At 48.1% G+C, this 17,958-nt stretch overlaps 1 long non-coding RNA gene across 20 annotated transcripts in view; it reads left to right on the top strand.

Moving 5' to 3' along the window:
- The window catches only part of LOC116641862, a 108,209-nt gene that overhangs the window by 54,534 nt on the left and 35,717 nt on the right, over positions 1 to 17,958 (top strand). For 3 of the 20 annotated variants that reach the window (XR_004301268.1, XR_004301267.1, XR_004301257.1), the window contains exons 1-2: positions 13,420 to 13,604; positions 15,055 to 15,178. The exons of 15 other annotated variants lie outside the window; for them this stretch is intronic. This is a non-coding gene — a long non-coding RNA (uncharacterized LOC116641862). Of the gene's footprint in view, positions 1 to 13,419; positions 13,605 to 15,054; positions 15,179 to 17,958 lie in introns of those variants that run through there. 2 more of the 20 variants (XR_004301269.1, XR_004301263.1) reach the window with 1 other exon arrangement.

Below are 17,958 nucleotides of genomic sequence, written 5' to 3'. Positions count from 1 at the left end.
GTACCAATTGGCCATGTGAGATTGGGGGGGGTATTCTCAGCCATCCTGCCCTATCACCATCTTTCCTTCTCAGAACAACCAACCAACCAAACCCAATTCTGGAGCACCTCCTGGCCTGGAGGAGATCTACGCAGGTTGAGCAGGCAGAGTTCTACTCCTGGTCCCATCTAAGACCCCAGGATCTTCTGCAAGAAGAGCTATTACCATGGGCTAAGAAGGCCAGAGGACAGGTGCTTTTACATCCATTACCTGCCATCTTCACAAGAACCCTGCAAGGTAGATAGTACAGTGTTCGTTTTACTGATAGACCAGGCTCAGTTCAAAGGAACTTTCCTGAAGTTGTAGCGTAGCAGACCTACAGTTGAGCCTCAGGTGGGCCAGCCTTTCTTTATGGTGGTCAAAATGATTTTGAAGCTGTACTCGAGGGGAGGGGGGGTCCTTGGACCTCTGCAGGTGCACTGAGCCTTGAGCTGATCCTTCCAGGCCACCCGAAGGAGCTGGGGAGCACCGTTGGCATTAAAAGGCTCGGCCTCTGTAGGTTCTCCCTCAGTGACTGGGCCTTCTGGTGTCGTACATGTTAGGAAACGTCCCTGCTACATTCTGGCCGAGCCTCCACAGTTCACAAACTTGGGACTTTCTTTGGCTCAATATCCATTCACTAAGCGCCTTCTGGGTCTCTTGCACAAGCCAGGGTAGAGATGGAAGAACAGAAGCCCTTGGCTTAGGTCATGCAGACTGGGAGTGCAGGGGTTTGAGCGAGGGCCTCAAATGTCTCGGTGACTCAATCTGATCCTGCAGATCTCAGTAGCATTTGAACTTCCTCTGGGCATCTACCCAGACCAAGGTGCTCTTGACCCCATGAGGTGGGAGAATAGTTTATGAAACGTTAGCCAACCTTTTACCTCTAGTATTTTTCTTTTCACTTTTACCTCATCCAAGCAACTAGGCCAGTGCCCACTTGTTTTGGGGGGAGGGAAGTGACCATGAAAAAAGGGCTTCCCCTGGTCGTGGCGGATTCTTTAGGTTGGCCTCCTCAAGCCTCTCCTAACTGGCTCTTTCCTGTGATGGAGGCTAGACACCCAAAGCTCACCTTCCCACCACCCTACAGATTGGAATGGGCAGACGCCCCCAGTGCTGAGTGTGAAACACAGACCCCTTCTTTCCTGGCCGGCTTTGTCCTGCTCCCCTGGCGTGGGATGCCCAGGGGCAGCTGTCATTGTTGAACAGGGGCCTGGCTGGAGGCTGGGAAGAGCCTGCCCGGTTGCTTGGCTGCACCCCTGAGCGCTGTGCCGGATTTCTGCTTGTGTCTCACAATAAATTTCTATTTGGCCAAGCCTCTGTTGTTGGGTTTCTGTGATGTCCTTCCAGACGTTAGGCTTACCCAGGATATTGTTCTGTTTTCTTACAGCCGTGGGGGAACAGAAACACTTAGGGCCCTGCCAAAGAGTGGAGAGAACAAGTCTGTGCGGACGTTTCACACTCATGATGGTGGGGGAGGGGGCCGGGAGGAGGAGATCTATCCTTGGTCTCTTGACACCTGAAAGGGGCTGAAAGAGTGGACCCCAAGGGTGTCCAGGGTGGCTTGGGCCCAAGATGTGTGAGGACCAGGTAGGGGGACTGAGTGACATATCAGAGGCTGCCTGCACAGACACCTGGCATCAAAGCTTGCCGGCCGCTCCCCTACCATGTCTTAGAACCGAAGAATCCCGAGACCGTGGCCACGGGTGAGGCAAAGGTGGAGACCCCACGACCGAGTTTCTGCCACCCTGAAAGAATGTGGCTTCAAAATAGACACGACATTAAGTTATTAAAAACTTACCTTTTTAATGCCTGAGTTGTGGACCGGGCTGAGCACCAGCTCCGTGTTAGGACAGGTAGAACCCACAGAATCACTCTTTGCCAGGTTGAAATGGATGAGTCACGCTGGGTGAACCCTGGAGTTGGCCTGCCTCCACTCCTGCATGGGGGCCCAGTCTAGGGCCGGGCTGAGCGATGGGGCAAGGCTGCTGGGGTTCAGTTTCTGGGGTCTCGAGCTGACCTCTGGGATGGAGCCCTTGTTCTCTCTCGCAATCCCTGAAGTGCTTCTCAGTGCCCGGCAGGTGGATTCAGCCTGGAGACTCAGGGAGGGTGCGCAGAGAGATGTTTGTCTCTCTGTCCTCATGGAAATGCTGCCCAGCACTGCGAGGTGGAGGGGGGACAATTCAGCAAATCGGTTTTGATTCTGGAGATGATTATAATGAAGTCAAATCATTTCCTGCCTCCTTTCAAGGCTGCCACTTTTCCAACTTTCCATTCAATTAAATGCAGCTCATTTGCACAGCAGCACCGTGGTTCCTCGGTACTCTCAGAGCTGGCTGTCTGGCTTTGAGGGCTTCTGCACCATGTGACCTTGGGCAAGTCACTTCGTGTATCTCGGCATCATCTGTAGAACGCGCTGGATGACGGGACTGCCTCACTGGGCTGGGGGAGGGGTACAGCCCTGGGATCGGGGCTGGTGCTTAGCACACAGTCAGTGTGTGCCCGAGCAGCGGCTTGCCGTCTGCCACGCCCGGCGCTCAGCTTCCTCCCCCGAAGCCCCATCGGTCCCCGGGTGACAGGGGCACTCGGCATCACTAGGAAAGAGCTGCGTCAGCAGACGCAAATCTGATGCTTTCATTCCGACAAGAGCAGCGAGCAACAAGTCCATGTTTATAGCTCTGCCTAGGTGGCTACTGAATAGCATTACTTTTTTGGCTTTTTGTTTGAGAGGAGGGTGTTTGCTTCAGTTCACTCCCTTGTACTTCCTGGAAAGGTGATTTCTTTTTCTTTTCTTTCTTTCTTTCTTTCTTTCTTTCTTTTTTTTTTTTTTAGAGAGAGAGAGAGAGCAGGAGGGGCAAAGGGAGAGGGAGAGAGAGAACCCCAAGCTGACTCCCCATTCAGCGGGGAACCTGACAAGGGACTCGATCTCACGACCCTGAGATCATGACCTGAGCCGAAATCAGGAGTCAGATGCTGAACTGACTGAGCCACCCAGGCGCCCCAGGAAAAGTGGTTTCTTTATCACTGAAGGGAACCTTCTCCTCCACCCCTGTAGGGGCTTCCAAAGATTGCTGAGTTCTATGGCAGCGCTGAACTCCCCATCAGAAAGTCGAGTAGAGTTGGAATAAGCCTTTAGAAATAAAATTCCTAATTGCATCAATTATGGTTACACCTTATTTCCTTTGCTTGAATTCTAATAGTTGCCCTATTTTGGATGATGATGATCCGTTGCTCCTTATCATAGCAACCCCATGCCCCCAATGCCCCCCGGGACAGGGTTCTCCGTGATAGTTGGTTTCACTCTGTTGCTCAGAAAGGCTGTATTCCAACGAGCTCCTTCCCTTCATTCATTATGCTGAAATCATATTTCTAGAGGACAGAGATGAATGCTGTGTACTTACCTGATTAAACTGCCTGTTGTTTTAAATCTATTTTCACCGACTTTTTTCCTCTGATAGACATTCAGTGACACAACACATTACAAATTATATCTGTATCAGTGGTTTCTTCTACTGTAGTTATGTAGCACGTGCACGCGCGTGTGCCCGCGAGTGAGCAGTGCTAACCAGTGGTCCCCTCTTATGATGGGTGTGAATTCCACAATTACAGAACAGTTGCGGCTTTGAAAAAAGCCAGGTTAGATCCTGTTTTATTGATTGGTTAGAAAAATTGCACCGTTGTGTGAACACCAAACATATAAATTACATTAAAATGAAAACGTACAAGGAAATGCTGTTTACCAAAGGCTTTTTACTGGAGATGCAGAGTCTCCATTGTCATGGGCAGTTTGGCAGGTCTTGCTTCTGGGTCATTTTCCGAGTATTTGTGCTGTTCAGCAGGGCCTGGGGATCAGGACTGCCTGTATTTTAGTCCTTGCTCGCTGACGTCATCAGAACCTCCATTAATCTCTGAGTTCTTTGCCCCCACTTTACCAAAAGAATAATGCCTCCCCCAGAATTACGCAAAAATCAATGGCAAAGTTAATTGAAATCTGGATCTCTTAATGTTTTCCTCTTTCTTAAGTGATGGCTTGGTTTCTGAAAAGTGAGGTTTAACTCAAAGGACGGCTTTAATTGAGGGTGAGTGAATTGGGAGGAGAGCGAAAGTAGAGGTAGATAATTTTCCAAGAGACTGAAAGATAGTGTTTGCATTTAGGATTTCATTTCCTTTCAAGTTTTACACTGGGGCTTAAGGAATGTTACCAGATGAGAAGAATGACCAGGGCCGCTGCTCTGTTGTCTCCTTAGAGGGCTGGAAATGCTTTGAAGGAGGCCGGCCTCTTCCCTTTCCTCTCAAGGGGCCAGAGAGAGCAAGAGGGGAGAGAGAGAGAGAGAAAGAGAGAGAGCGGGGTGGAGGACTTCCTGCCACCAGAAAGGGGTCAGCTCTTTTATTTTAAAGATTCTCCACTTTTCTGGTGATTGAGGCATTCGTATTATAGGGGTACAGGCCTGTAATTTGGCTTAATGCTGGCCATACTTGTTATATTTAAAACAGCTTATAATCCGCAGAGTAAACTCTTTTGCTGGATTCTCACACCAATTTGCGGAGGCAAATGCGACTGGTATTTTAATCTCTACTTTGCGGAGGAAGACGCTGAGACTCCAGTGGATTAGAATTTGTCCAAGATGACCCAACTGGTGAGGGGGATGCAGGTCTTTAGGCTCTTAGGGGAAGAGATAGGGGGTCAAGGCCCAGGCACTTACCTTGATGGAGCTCCTGACCGTGGGGCGGACAAGGCTCGTCTTCAGCCGGTGGGGACACACACGGCATCCCTATAGTGCCCTCGCTTAGTGCCAGTCCGGCCACTGGGCTTTGCAATTCAGCATGCTGGTTCTGACTCTCATTGGGATCTTCCAAAATTTTCAGACAAAAGACTCGGAAAGGCATCTGGTCAAGCTTTGCAAGGGGAGAAAACTTATCCTCTGATTCCCGAAGCCCTGAAGTCAGGGATTTGATTATGCTTATCATGATCTCAGCTTCCACCGCTCCAAATGTGATTAGTTTTGTAATTAGTTAATGTCATTACCTGTCATCAAATCCAGACAATGTTGGACTCTAAAACCTCCCGTGGCAGAGAAACCCACAACCTGACATCTTTTCACTATTTAACACAGAGTTTCTTTAAGAATTCTGGCAACTGTCCCCTCTTTCCTAGACCACAGGTCTGAAAGTTAGGGGAAAGATGTATTTCTTGTGTTTCTTTAAGGCAATTTAAAATTCTTCGGTCTGCTTCCCAAAACTTTTCTTCACTCCAAGCAAAGCATAAATATAATCTTTTCAGCAAATCTTCTACCCCACCATATTTTCCTTCTTATGTATGTTGGCTATATTTTGCTTTGGGCAGAATGGCCAAAATAAGAACCAGTTTACCGTAGGGAAACACCCCGTTAAGAACTATTTTTACCTTATATAAAATGCTGTTTGTCTTATTACTCACTTGCTGTTCAGTACTGGGCAAACGGTTTTTCTTCTTTGCTTCTATTCAGCCATTCAACAAATTTTCTCCGAGTGTCTGTCATGTGCAGGTACTTGGGAATATGGCAGAGAACAGACGAGCTAAAATCCCTGTCCTCTGGGAGCTTACGTTCTAGTGGGGGAAGGTGGATAATGGGAAATGAATATTTCAAAGTCAAGTACACAGTATGTGGGCTGCACATTTTCCATTTGCCCCTCTAGACCCCCTCCTTCCCCTTTTACACCCCGCTCTGTGGAGAGTCCTGGGAAACGAGGTCTCTGAATGTGGCCTCAGTGGCTTTTTTGCCTCCACCATGGTCTGGCTGGGTCAGGAGCTGGAAACTGAGGCCCAGGAGAGTGAGGTCGGGGTACTGATGACCAGTCGGGCCCCCCCTGCCGGCCCGAGGGTGACACAATCGCTCTTCGATCCTGTAGGAGTCACCCCTTCCCCAGTGCTGCTTCAAGCCCAGGGGGGTATCTGCACACCACAGTTTTGGTTTTCTTAACCCTCGTGACACCTCTGTAAACAGATCCTTCGCTGGCCTCTCCCCAGTCACCCATTTGAATGAGCCCTCTGTCTCTCACTGGGACCCCGACTGCCACAGTAGGTCAGAAGACAATGCCACGGAACAGTGCCATTCATCAGCTATATTGCTGGCTGTCACGTGTGTATTTTTGGACTAAGTGTCATCAGACTTCAGGTTGCATTGCTCCCCTCTGACCCAGCACCTCCTGTAGTGTGAGGGGGCCCCCCAAAGACCTGCTCATTCCTAGACCGGTCCAGCAAGCCACCGATAGCCTACAGGAAAGTGTAGGTCCCTGAAATGTGGTCCTCAAACCCTTCCCAGCCCTGCCTCCTGCCCTGACAGCCCTACTCTTTGTCCTGTGCTCACCATGTACTTTTATTCCTCTGTGATAAAGAGCTGGTTCAGGAGTCCTCTTAGAAGACTTTGCTGGCTGCACCATTTTGAGGAAGGAAATATATGTAAATATATAGAACATATATATATTTAAAGGTTGAAGTTTAATTAAATTTTCTAATTATGAAAAAAGCTCACGCTGACCGTAGAGAACACAAAGTACAGGACTTAGGAAAATTCATCTTACTCTCATCTGTAGGTACCACAAACATGTTGGATGTATTCAGGAGGCTTCAACTTTAGCTTTGAGGGGAACACATTTATACATTGCCAGGCCACCTCTGTTGACCAATGCCTTTTTGTTTTCTAAAGAACTTTTATAGATTCTTGGACCCTTTCGCCTGCCCAGTTCACACTGGCCTGAACTGTCCACTTAAGCCAAACCAAGTATTTTCCTTGTCTGTATTGAAGCTTATTGCTCAGGTTTGGGGAGTGAATCTGGGCTCCGTGCTCCATGGTTCATGGCGTCTCCTCCTCTTGAAAACAGGGTCCAAGGATTCAGAGGGCCTGGAGCGTGCCCCATGTTTGTGGGTGGTTTATATACTTATCACCTTCCTGCTGGAAACCCCTGAAGGATGCTGTCTGGTCAAGGAGCTTTGCTCCTTCGTAACACCCCTCCACCCCATCCCAGAGACTTCAGTGTGTGCGTGAAGGCCACATTAGGGTGCCCTGTGCAAAAAGCCCTTGAAATATGAAGTCCCCCACTTCTCTGGATAAAAGTGATGCAGAGAGAAAAAAAACCATAACAGCTTTGTTACCTGATGGTACTTATTAGTTAGCTTCCCCCAGAAACAGTACTGAGAGGTTTCATGTGGATTTAAGTTATACTCGGGGAGAATTCGTCAACAAAAGCCACTGATTGAATACCATTCATATGTTCCTTTTTTTTAGTCTAAAATAGATGAAATAAGGATACTATTCTTCATTTGATAATGCACTCAAGAATCATTCAATATAAGTTTTCGTTTAAAACTCCCAGTTTCCAGCAGCCCTATTTAAAACATGTGCGTACGCACACACGCACACACACACACACACACGCGCGCGCGCGCACACACACACACACACACACCCCAGTCTGGCTAAAAAATATCCTCAGGAAACCAGCCTGGAAGAACAGAGGGTGAAACATGAATGAGCTATTTAGCTTTTCTTGGAAAATGGCATAATTCTCAGAGGAATGAAAGGCCAAGCATTCCCCAGATTTTTGACGGGCACATGCGCCCGTCCACAAAATGCTGGAATCCCAGACACAGAATCTGGATTGATTTCAATCTCAGTAATTCAGGTGTTGGTGGCAGAGAATAAACACCACCCAGAAGGCAGCATCCTGAGTTACCAGAAGTTTCGGGTGCAATAAAATTTTCGGCAACACTTCCAGCTTCTTCCACATAGGGATAGTAAGTCAGTCATTCAGTTCACAGAAGCAGAACGCTTTTACTATTTGAAAAAGAAACCCCGAATCAACCAACATTTGGGACTAATATGCTGAATTGATTTATTTTTCTAAGGTCCTGTAGATCTAGCTTCAATCTGCTGGTATCCTTCTTTCGGTAACTCAGTGGAGTGCTTGTTGGGTGTTTGTTTGACTGACGTTAGGCAGTCCCAGTGCGTTAGATGTCGCTGGTTGTGGGAACGCACATTGCGATCTCCTGCTTTCAGGGAGCTTGCGATCCAGCCAGCAAGACGGACAAATACTTATGAAACAATCAGTGGATAGCACAAGGCATTAAATAGAAGATGTGGACAAGTGTGATGCAGGAATTGAGAGGAGAGAGACAAAGTGTACTAGACTGTTACAGACAAGGCTGTAGGCATGGGGTACAGGCTGGAGGAATTTGTATAGGGTGAGGAGGAGAGATGGTTTATCAGGCAGAGAAAAGCCACTAACTGAAAGAAAAATAAATTGAATATCCAGGTGCCTGGTATTTCTTAAAAAGAACTAAGATCTTCACATTCATGAGCTAATTCTAATAATAACCACATGACAAGGCATCGTAGCTCCCATTTTGGACATGAGCAAAATGAGACTTAAGGATATTAAATAATTTGCTCAAGATCACACTGAAGGAAGCTGCTACACTAGGATTGTCTCGGGGACACCGAAGACGTCTGCCTATTTATTTCCCTCGCTTCCAATTAGAGCAGCAAACACTCTGGTCAATTGCGTTTTGCATCTTCTTGCACAGCCAGTGAAGAAATGGATGGGAAATTTTAGGTGTGAAAACAGAAACCCATCTAGACGTTTGCTGAGCTTTGGAGCCAAAGAGGAAGGGAAGGATTGAGCATGTTGGAGTCTCAGCGCTCGAGGTAGCTACAGTGACTGCCCCCGGGGGGACGTGCGACCCCCTGTAGCTCCCATGTGGCAGTGGGGATCCTGGCGGGCGGGACGGAGGTCTTCTTCCTTGAATCAAAGACAGTCTGCACACAGGTTCTGCTGCCCTGGGGGAGAGGCCCCAGAAAGTTTTCTACTCAGAAAGGAGTCGAAGAACATATGGCAGATGGCTAGTTTTCCCTAAATCTGTCCTTCTTTTCTCCCTGGACATGAAGTCATTCAGCTGGAGACTCTACTTCCCAACCTCCCTTTCTGGACGTAAGATTAATTTATGTAGGGCCTATGAGATGTGAGCAGAAGCGATGTGTGCAACTTCTGTTTCTGGTCTTCATTGGAACTAGCTCTTCCTAGGCTTCCTCTCTTTCTCCCTTCCTGTGGGCTGGAACTTGGGTGTGCTGGCAACCCCATTAAGCCAAGCAGATGCTCAGTGCCCTGCAGGCTAGGGGGCAAAAGGAGGGAAGAATCTGGATCTCTTCGTCACTGTGTAAAACAGAACATCCCACCAGCCTCGACTGTCCAACTCCTGAATGTGAAAGAGAAAACAATTCGATCCTAGGCAACACTGTATTTCGGGGTCTGTTTAATAGAAGAACTGAGGTTTTCACCCTGAATAATACAGAACATTTCTGGGCTGGAGAGCAGGGAAATGATTTCAAGTCAATATCTTGTCTTCCCTCCTTTTTTTCCTCCTTTCCCTCCTTCCGCAAATATTACTGAGCCCCAGCTCTGTACCAGCAATGCTCAAGTGACAAAAGCATCATGTTCCTCCCATGCTGGAGCCTCCATTCCAGCAGGGAAGAGAGACAAAGCAAGCGGACAGACATAAAATTAAAACACCGACAGATCGGAATACATGTTGGGGTGAAGGACATACACTCGGGTATGGGATACAGATGACCGGGCGCGAGAAAGCCACTCCGGACAGCACGGTCAGGGGAAGCCTCCACGGGCAGGTGGTGTTTCAGCCGAACCCGAAAGGAAGACAAGAAGCCAGGCGTGCCGAAAGTGGGGACGGGAGTGGGCGAGGGGACGGGTGCATGTGCAAAGGCCCCAGACAAGGAAGAACTTGAGCACAGGGAGCTGAAGACAAGGAAGAGAGTGGAGAGAAAGTTCCTTTTGGCAGCTTGGCTGGGGGCCGGTGTTCCAGTGGCTCCTGAAGGGTTTTAACAAGAAGTGTCTTGTGTGTGGGGGAGGAGAGAGAGTGCACTCGATTGCTGTTTAAGGTCATTTTTTTTCCCGCTTTATAGACAAAAGGCTGTGAAAAGGTAAAAATTCCTACAGTTGGCACAGCCTATAGTGGTCCTAGCAGTGGAGATGTAGGTAGGTTAAAAAAAAATTGCATTCACATAGATGAAAAATGGAGCATAGGGAATGCTAAAGAAATCTCAGAATAATTTCTCTGATCATATAATATTTGAATTCAGGTAAAAAAAAAAAAAATAGGTAGAGGGGCGCCTGCCCGGCTCAGCCTTTAGATCACATGACTCTTGATCTCAGGGTCGTGAGTTCAAGCCCCGTGTTGGGCATGGAGCCTCCTTAAAATAAAAATAAGTACAGGTCAGTCGTTTGAAATTCATTAAGGTGGAAGAGGGTTTCGTAAGCAATATGCTGTCAGTTCCCAGCAGGTTGGGAAATGCTGTTTTAGAGTTTAGAGGTGCTGTCATCTTTGTCAACATTTGTAGTTTGGGGTTGTGGGTAAGGTTGTTGAAAAGGGGATCTCCCCAGAGACGCTGAGCATTGCCATTTTTGGGGGTTGTAAGGGTTGTTGCCGTGGTGGGACTTTTGGAAGCTCCTGTGCCCTGGCCTTTGGAATTTCTCCCCCTGGTTTAGAGACAGTGAAGAAGGAAACGGGCACATTTCAATTTATAAAACTTTGCAGACCATTAAAGCTACCTGTTTTTTCTTAAACAAGTGAGGGCTGTATTTAAGATCACCGTTTCCTCCAAATATTAATTTTTCTGCGTGAGATTTTGCCTCTTAAAGAGCAATATCCTGACACCTTTTGAAATAACTGTTCACAAGCAGGCTCCTTCAGGAAGGAAATAACAGTTCTCAGACTTGCAGAGGTCAATGCCGTTATTACTGGGGTGTTCTTTCTAAGGTTTTATTTCTCCCTAGCCTTATGGAGATAGAACTGACATATAACACTGTGTAAGTTCAGGTGTACAGCGTGTGGATTTGACACACTTACATACCGCACAGTTCCGAGGTTTTTCACAACTGTCTTCAGAAATAGGACATTGTTGTTTATCCTTTTTTTTTTTTTTGGACAGAGAAGTGCTATCGGGGTCTGAAACAGACCCAATTAAGTATATTGCAAGACACTCTTTTGTTGGGTGAGGCTTTTTTTGAGCATCTAAGAAATCTCACAAGAAAAGAAGTCCAAGTTCTGGCTTCTGCACATCAGGAAATGGTTAGTGTGCCCCAGGCTCGCCTTACAGACCTGCTGGGGAGGAAAACCTTTCTTTCTCTTCCCTGCCCCCCATCCCTGCCCATCTCTTACCCCAAAGGATTCTCCGAGGGAACCGGGGTACGCTTGAATGCCCCTGGAGAATGGCCACTGTCTGTCCAGCTGTTCCCGGAATCGGCCTTGGAACCCGGCTCTCCTGGGGGCAGGAGGAGGGAAGAGGGACGCGGGGTCAAACATGGCTGGATTTCCTATGGCAAGGCTTCCTTGCGGGTGCTTTCTTCGTCTGCTCCAAGAAAAAAAAAAAAAAACTCCTCTGGAAGAGGGCTGGGAAGTCAGATCAAATGTACTGGCTCAGAGCCAAAGCTTGACTTGTCCCCGCCTGAGTCTCAGGCCAGGGACTCCACGTTCTCAAGTCTTCATTTCTGTCCCGTTGAAACTGATAGCGAAGGTTAATGAGATTAACGTGGCCAAACACTGCGGGCTTCTGAGAAAAGGAGCCAGATCGGTGCCGGCCACTGTGAACATAGCGGTGGGGCCGTTCCCGTTGGGGACATTTTCTTGAGCTCTCCTCGAGGAAAACTTGATTGTTGTGATTCAAAAGGGCTAGTCACACCAGTGGCTACTCCGTAAATGCCTGAATGAGTGCCTGTCTTATTTTATTTTATTTCGCTCCTGACCTTTTCACCAACTTGGCCCAACCCTTGCCACCTTTGCAAATATACAGTGATTAATATTTTCCGGGATGGGTCCTTTTATTCAGAACAGCCGTTGGGTCTGTGATGAAATGTAAAAGGAAGACCTAGTTGAGAACGAACCCCAAGCGCCGTATGGGGCCAGAAAGAGGAGCTATCTCTTTGGTTGGAGGCTTTCTGAATAAAACAGTCTTGAGAAAGGTGGGGAGGAGGGAAATGTTCGTGTGTGTGTTTATGAGCATTTTTTAAAAAAATGAAATAGAAGCGAAAGGAGGAGAAGGAGGAAGAAATTTTGGTAAATCTATAAAGTCGCCACAATTTGTGAGAGTTTAAAAGGCAATTTCTTCTTAAGGGGCAAATTCCTAATTTCCCACATAAAAGTATGGGAATTGAATGGTAAATCCTTCTGTGCCGACAAGACCCCTGAAAAGAGGTATGAAAAAGAGTTACTGTTCCTCTTCCATTCATGTCTCTTGAAAGCCCGTGGATGTGAAACTGCCCTGAAACACACAGCGCTGGGTTTCAAAGCTGCCCGGATGACTTTTCAGAAATGATCTATTGTGGTGCTTTGTTTTGTCCGGGTCGCCCTCGTTTTGTTCTGCTCGGGCTGTATCGCTCTTCTGCCGCTGCCATTAATCCACCCTGTCTACTCCTCCCCATTCAGAGGCACATTTTACCCCTGCCCCGCACTGGGAGCCCTGGGACGACGTGGCTGAAAGGCTCAGCGTCGCTGCTGTGGAGCGACCAAGGCAGAAAGGCAAGGGGGCAGGGCGGGGTGGGGGGGGAAGGAGCAGGTGGGGTGCTGGGTGCACAGGCTCACCTGGGTGGTGAGGGTGTCTGGGAAGAAAAGCACAGGGAGTGGGGGAGGGAGGGGAGCCCGCAACGTGAATAGGATTTATCCGTCTGCTGGGAGCCTGCGCGTGTTGGGAAAACCTTTTGCTTGCACTCGAGCTGTGCGGCTGAGCTGCTCGGGGAGGCCCTGGGAATGGGAGCTTGGGTAGCCTGCGAATAAAACCGCCCTTCATTTTCAGTTTTGCTTTGGTTAACTTGCTTGCAGCTAAGTAAATAAGCTCCTTGTCGCTCCAGGGTGGGCAGACTGGGATAAAATGGCAAAGGATACGATGATTCATAAAAAAGACAATTACAGCTGAAATCCGTTGTTTGGGTAGTCACTCAAATTTGGTTCCCATCCTTGTATTCTCTGGGACTTATCATTATATTCAATTATATTCTAAATAGGGAAGATATTTCTTTTTTACTTCTTCTCTGCCCTACACATCTCTCACTCTTAAGCGCAAGGGGGCTGCTCAGAAGTCCTGAAGGGTCCTGTGATATGCTGGGTTATAAAGTAGTAACAAACATCCCCCAAATATCAGTGGCTTAACACATCAGTTTGTTGCTGTCACCACACATCCAGTGGGGGTCAGCAGGGAGCTCTGCTCATCATGGTGGTTCAGGGACGTGGGGTGTTGGAGGCTCAGTCTCTACACCTTCATCCATGATCTCCGTGGACAGAAGTAGGTACCTCTCTAGGCTCTCACACTGGCAATTAAATTTCTGGCTCAGATGGTGCTTCTCCTAACAACTAGGTCCAATAGCTGCATCCTACTGGCTGGGGCCACGCAGCTCCCTCTTTGGTGTGCAGGAGAAGGAGGAGAACCAGCCATCTGCCAGGACAGATCCTGCATACGTTCTCAGGAGTCAGCAGAGGGCTGCATGAAAGAACAAAGAAGAGGGCAGCGAACCATTTTCAAAACTTCAACTGAATGATAAAGGTCAGGAATTAAACGTGTCGAACACAGTATGATTCGCCCTAGCCTCCACTGCCATTTGAGCTGTGTGTCCTTAGGCAAGTTACATAACTTTCATCATGGATGAAGCGAATCAGTGGGTTTGATCGGTGGTTCTCAAACCCGAGTGGGCTTTAGATCACCAGGATCTTTTTAGGGCATTAAGGACAGGCCCCCACCTCCACGGTCTCTGATTCAGCAGGCCTGGGGTTGGGCCCAAGACTGCGCATTACCGACCAGTTGCCAGGAGCTACTGCTGCTGCTGGTCCAGGGAACACATTCTCAGATGGTCTCTAGATGCACTCTAGAGTCGGACGTAGAGAGGAAACGGAATCTTCCCTATAGGGAATGAGGTAGAATTCATCGATGAGTTGACTAATAACTACAGTAAAGTTTTCGTGTTGCAATTTGACTGGAAAATGATTCACGGGAGCCCCACCAACCCTTACCCTTCTTGGAGAGCACATTTGCATGTTGGGTTGACACGTATAGTTTAAAGACACATCTCAATTACAAGATGTGGTCCAGACAGCTGTCCTTGTGGGGACAGAGGCGGCCACTCAACTCTGAGCAATTACTTAAAATTAGGCTTGTCAAATTTGTTTAGGGTGACCAGGCAAGTACATACGTTGACCTAATGTCACTCTTCCTGGAGAGACGTTGTAATGATTTTGTATATCAGTCAAACTATTTAAATACCAATGCCGTCTTCATGCCGTAATCAACATTCTGGTCAGATGTCATCTTTAGAAGCCCTTGGGGATTTGCATCCCTTAATTATTCTTCAATACCCAAACCAAGCATTCTTTAATTGGTGTAAATTGAACGGTGTTCCAGTGCAAACAAGGAGAGGGCACACTGATCAATGATTCCGTGCATGTCTATTGGAAAAAGCCATTGCCATTAGATCAAGTCACAAATCCGCAACTCCATTTGCTGCCGTGGAAACACCAGCTCACGGAGCCAGCAAATACTATTTCTACTTAAGCCATCACGATTGGCAGGCACGGAGTAAGTTGTGACTCCAAAAATCTCATCTTTCAGGGAAAGGGTTAAAAAAAATCCATCCTAAAAATACTTTCCTGTTCCGATGTCAGAAACCGCATTCGGGAGCCTTTTATTGAGAATTCAACTAGAAGTCTTTCTATCCTCCTGCGATTTGGCGTCTGTCTCTCTCTTTCTAAATTGGAAACAATATAAAATTTTTGTTAACTTGTCAAGCCGTTCTCTCCCATGATATCTATATTTTTTGTTCCTGGTAGTGCGTGCTCCACCTAATCATACATCGGAACTGTGGTCGGGTACGTGAAGCAGGTGCTCCCTCCTACTTCTAATATGATTGAAAAAACTTAAGGCACGATACTTAAGAAGCCCAGGAAAAATCCTTCTGGTAAATGTGTCATGCCCACTTTTCACTCTTGTCTCTTTCTATCAGCTCTCTCAAATCGATTATCACTGGGCTGGGAAGAAAAAGAAGCAACAGGCCCATCACATGCCCCTGGCTCGGATTTGCCAGTCTTCCGCTCCCTCACTCAGAAGGCTGGGCTCTGATACTTGAGGTGTGGTGGCTACGTGTGTTCATTTTTCATCTCTCTGGTTTTTGACAAAATGTGCTGGTTCTTGGGGCGGGGGGCAGCCTTTCAAGTTGATTTGAGTTTTAGAGTGGTCCAGGGCCAGATGCTTCCAGTGAGGAGAGAAGAGGAGTAGAGAGCTGTCAGCTTCCTCGATGATCTCTGTTCAGTTGCTTAGATGTCAAGGGGGGCTTCCGGTGGGTAAGCTTGTTTGGGAAGCACATCTCCATGTAGGGTGCTGTCATTTACCCACATCTTAACAGAGAGCATATTGCTTGTTTTCAGCAATCTAGCCAAAGGTTTTGAGGGCCTTGCTGCAGGCGTTATGAGGGGGTCTTAGACTCGGGGGGGTTCACTATCGAGGTCCACTGGAGGGTATCTGATGGCCATCTTCCTGTGCCTCGGGTAAGTTTCATGGACCAGAACATCACCCTTAAAATAAAAGCGCATTCATGCTGGGAAGCCGAAGGAGATCAATGTTCCTTTATTTGGATCAACATTGAGAGTCTGAAAGAGCGGACTTGTAAATGGGCAGAAATGATCTGCCCCCTCACAGTTTTGAGGGACCCCTTAGCATCTGCCATGGGGTAGCTCCCCACCCTCCCTGCTTCATTTTTCTCACCCTTCCTCCCACAGAGACTGTTGCCTGGCTTTCTTCAGCCCTACGATGGGCACATGGGACTTGAGAGTAGAATCCTCAGTTGTTCCCTTAGAAGTCATGTTACCTCCCTGGGTTTTGAGTTTGTCACTTGCAAAATGAGGGGGTCAGATGAAGTGGACTCTAATATCCCTTGGAGATATAACAGCTGAAGAGCTATTTTTTCCAGTACCGACTCCTGTGGAAGCCAAGGGAAGGGAGACCATGCTGCATTTCTTTGAAATCCATGGTCTGGCTCCCATTCGTGGAAGTGGGCATCATATGGCCTGGGATCACGTTTAAAACAGAGACTCTAGTTCAGGAGGTCTGGGGTGGGGGCTGAGACCTCGCTTTTCTGACAGCTCTCAGGTGATGTAGCAACTTGGAACAGTAAGGCCTCAGACAATAGGCTAAGTGAGGCGCAGGGGTGGGTCTGATCTGCTCAGCACTGGGGGCCCCCGCACAGCCTGGCTCAGGTTCTATGATGTTTGAATAAATGAATGCTGGGGGGCATTCGGAGAGCAGGATAAGCTGTGGACTGCTGATCCTATGCTCAGCTCTCATCCTTCCCATCTCCCATTTGACTTGTGACTAAACGGGCCCGATGCCTCGCTGGGCACTGTGCTTTGTGGGAGCGGGAGGAAGGTGGAGACCTAGGGGAGGCACTGGTGGGAAGAAGCAGGTGCCTCTGCTCCACGTTTGGCTCCTGACTCATCACCCAGAGGCTACAGCTCTCAAGCGTATACTCTTAGTGCTTTCTTTCCCTCTTGTTGGTTTCCCTTTGATGTCCATTTCAACCACTGCAAATTATTTAGAGGGAGTGCAGTGTTCCACATAGCATGACTGTGGCTCCAAACCTCACTGTTTTATGGAAGGAGCACTGGTCCGGGAGGCAAAGTATATGGGTAGCATTCTGGCTGGCCCACTAACTAGGGCAGTGAACGGCAGTCCGTCAAATGCTCTGAGCTCTGAAGTAGGAGGAGCCTTTCCAGCCTAATTGTTCACAGGAGATAATGTTTGTGAAGGTCCTCTGGAATCTGCAGCAGGTGGGTTAATGTGAGTTTGACTTTTCACTCTACTGTACCAGGGAGAGTCCTCTCTGGGGGCCAGAGCTCATGCCTCAGGCTTCTCTTGCTGCAACCCCAGACTCTCTCAGGTGTGAGCTTAGAGAAGAAAGTTCTCTTTCCCTCTCTGCCTCCCTCTCTCTCTTTCCCCTATTTCTCTCTCTTTCTCTGACACATGCGCGCACAAACACGGAAATGTTTGCTTTTGGCATGTAATCTATTCTTAGGGCAGGATTCTCCAAACTTGCCTGCTAAGAATCAATGTGGGCCCTTGTGGAGCTCCTCCGTTGCCAGGGAACTTCCCTGAGTCAGCAGGTGTGGGGTGGGCAGTGGGAATCGATCCTTCCACCCCGCCCTCTTTTCCTCTGTCGTTTAAAAGAGTTCCAATGGATTCTTATTTTCAGAGATGTTTAGGAGTGTTTAGTGCAGGGTACCTGGTGTGGCTGCCTTTTGGAAGCTTTCAAAAACCTTTGTGTCCAGGTTATACCCCAGATCAGAAAATCTGGGGATGGGACCAGGCATCGGTGATGTTTACTATCCCGCAGGGGATTCTAGTGTGAAGTCTGGTATGGTTTCTGACTTACTCCCATAGCCCAAGGAAGAAATCAGGGGAGCGCATCACTTTGTCTGTAGGCCAGTGATTTCCTAATGTGACCACACATTAGAATCGTCCAGACACATTTTAAAAATCCTGATGCCTAGGTCACACTTCATATCAATCAAGTCAGAGTTCTGGGGGTGGGAGCCTGGCGTCAGGATTTTTTAAAGATCCCAGGTGATCCCAACGTGCAACAGAGCTCAGATTCTATTTGGATGTAAGTTTCAGTGATGAACCATACGGCCCCTGCCCTTCAGCCTTGCTGCTGCTGAGGACGTGCTACCTTTCACCCTTGTGTCTTTAATCACCCCCAAATCTGCTGGAGAGTCCTCTCTCATCTTCGCAGGCACTTCTTAGCAGTGGACCCCCTTAGCACCAAGCAGGAGGAGAATCCACCTGTCTCTGGCCTTCTTCCCCTCCTGTAGACACCCACATGCTGACCTAGGAGAGGGGGTTTCTTAGTGTATAG

This window comes from Phoca vitulina, unplaced genomic scaffold, assembly GCF_004348235.1.
Source record: "Phoca vitulina isolate PV1807 unplaced genomic scaffold, GSC_HSeal_1.0 scaffold22, whole genome shotgun sequence".
NCBI classification, from domain to species: domain Eukaryota; kingdom Metazoa; phylum Chordata; class Mammalia; order Carnivora; family Phocidae; genus Phoca; species Phoca vitulina.
This window is presented reverse-complemented; position numbering and strand designations above follow the sequence as displayed.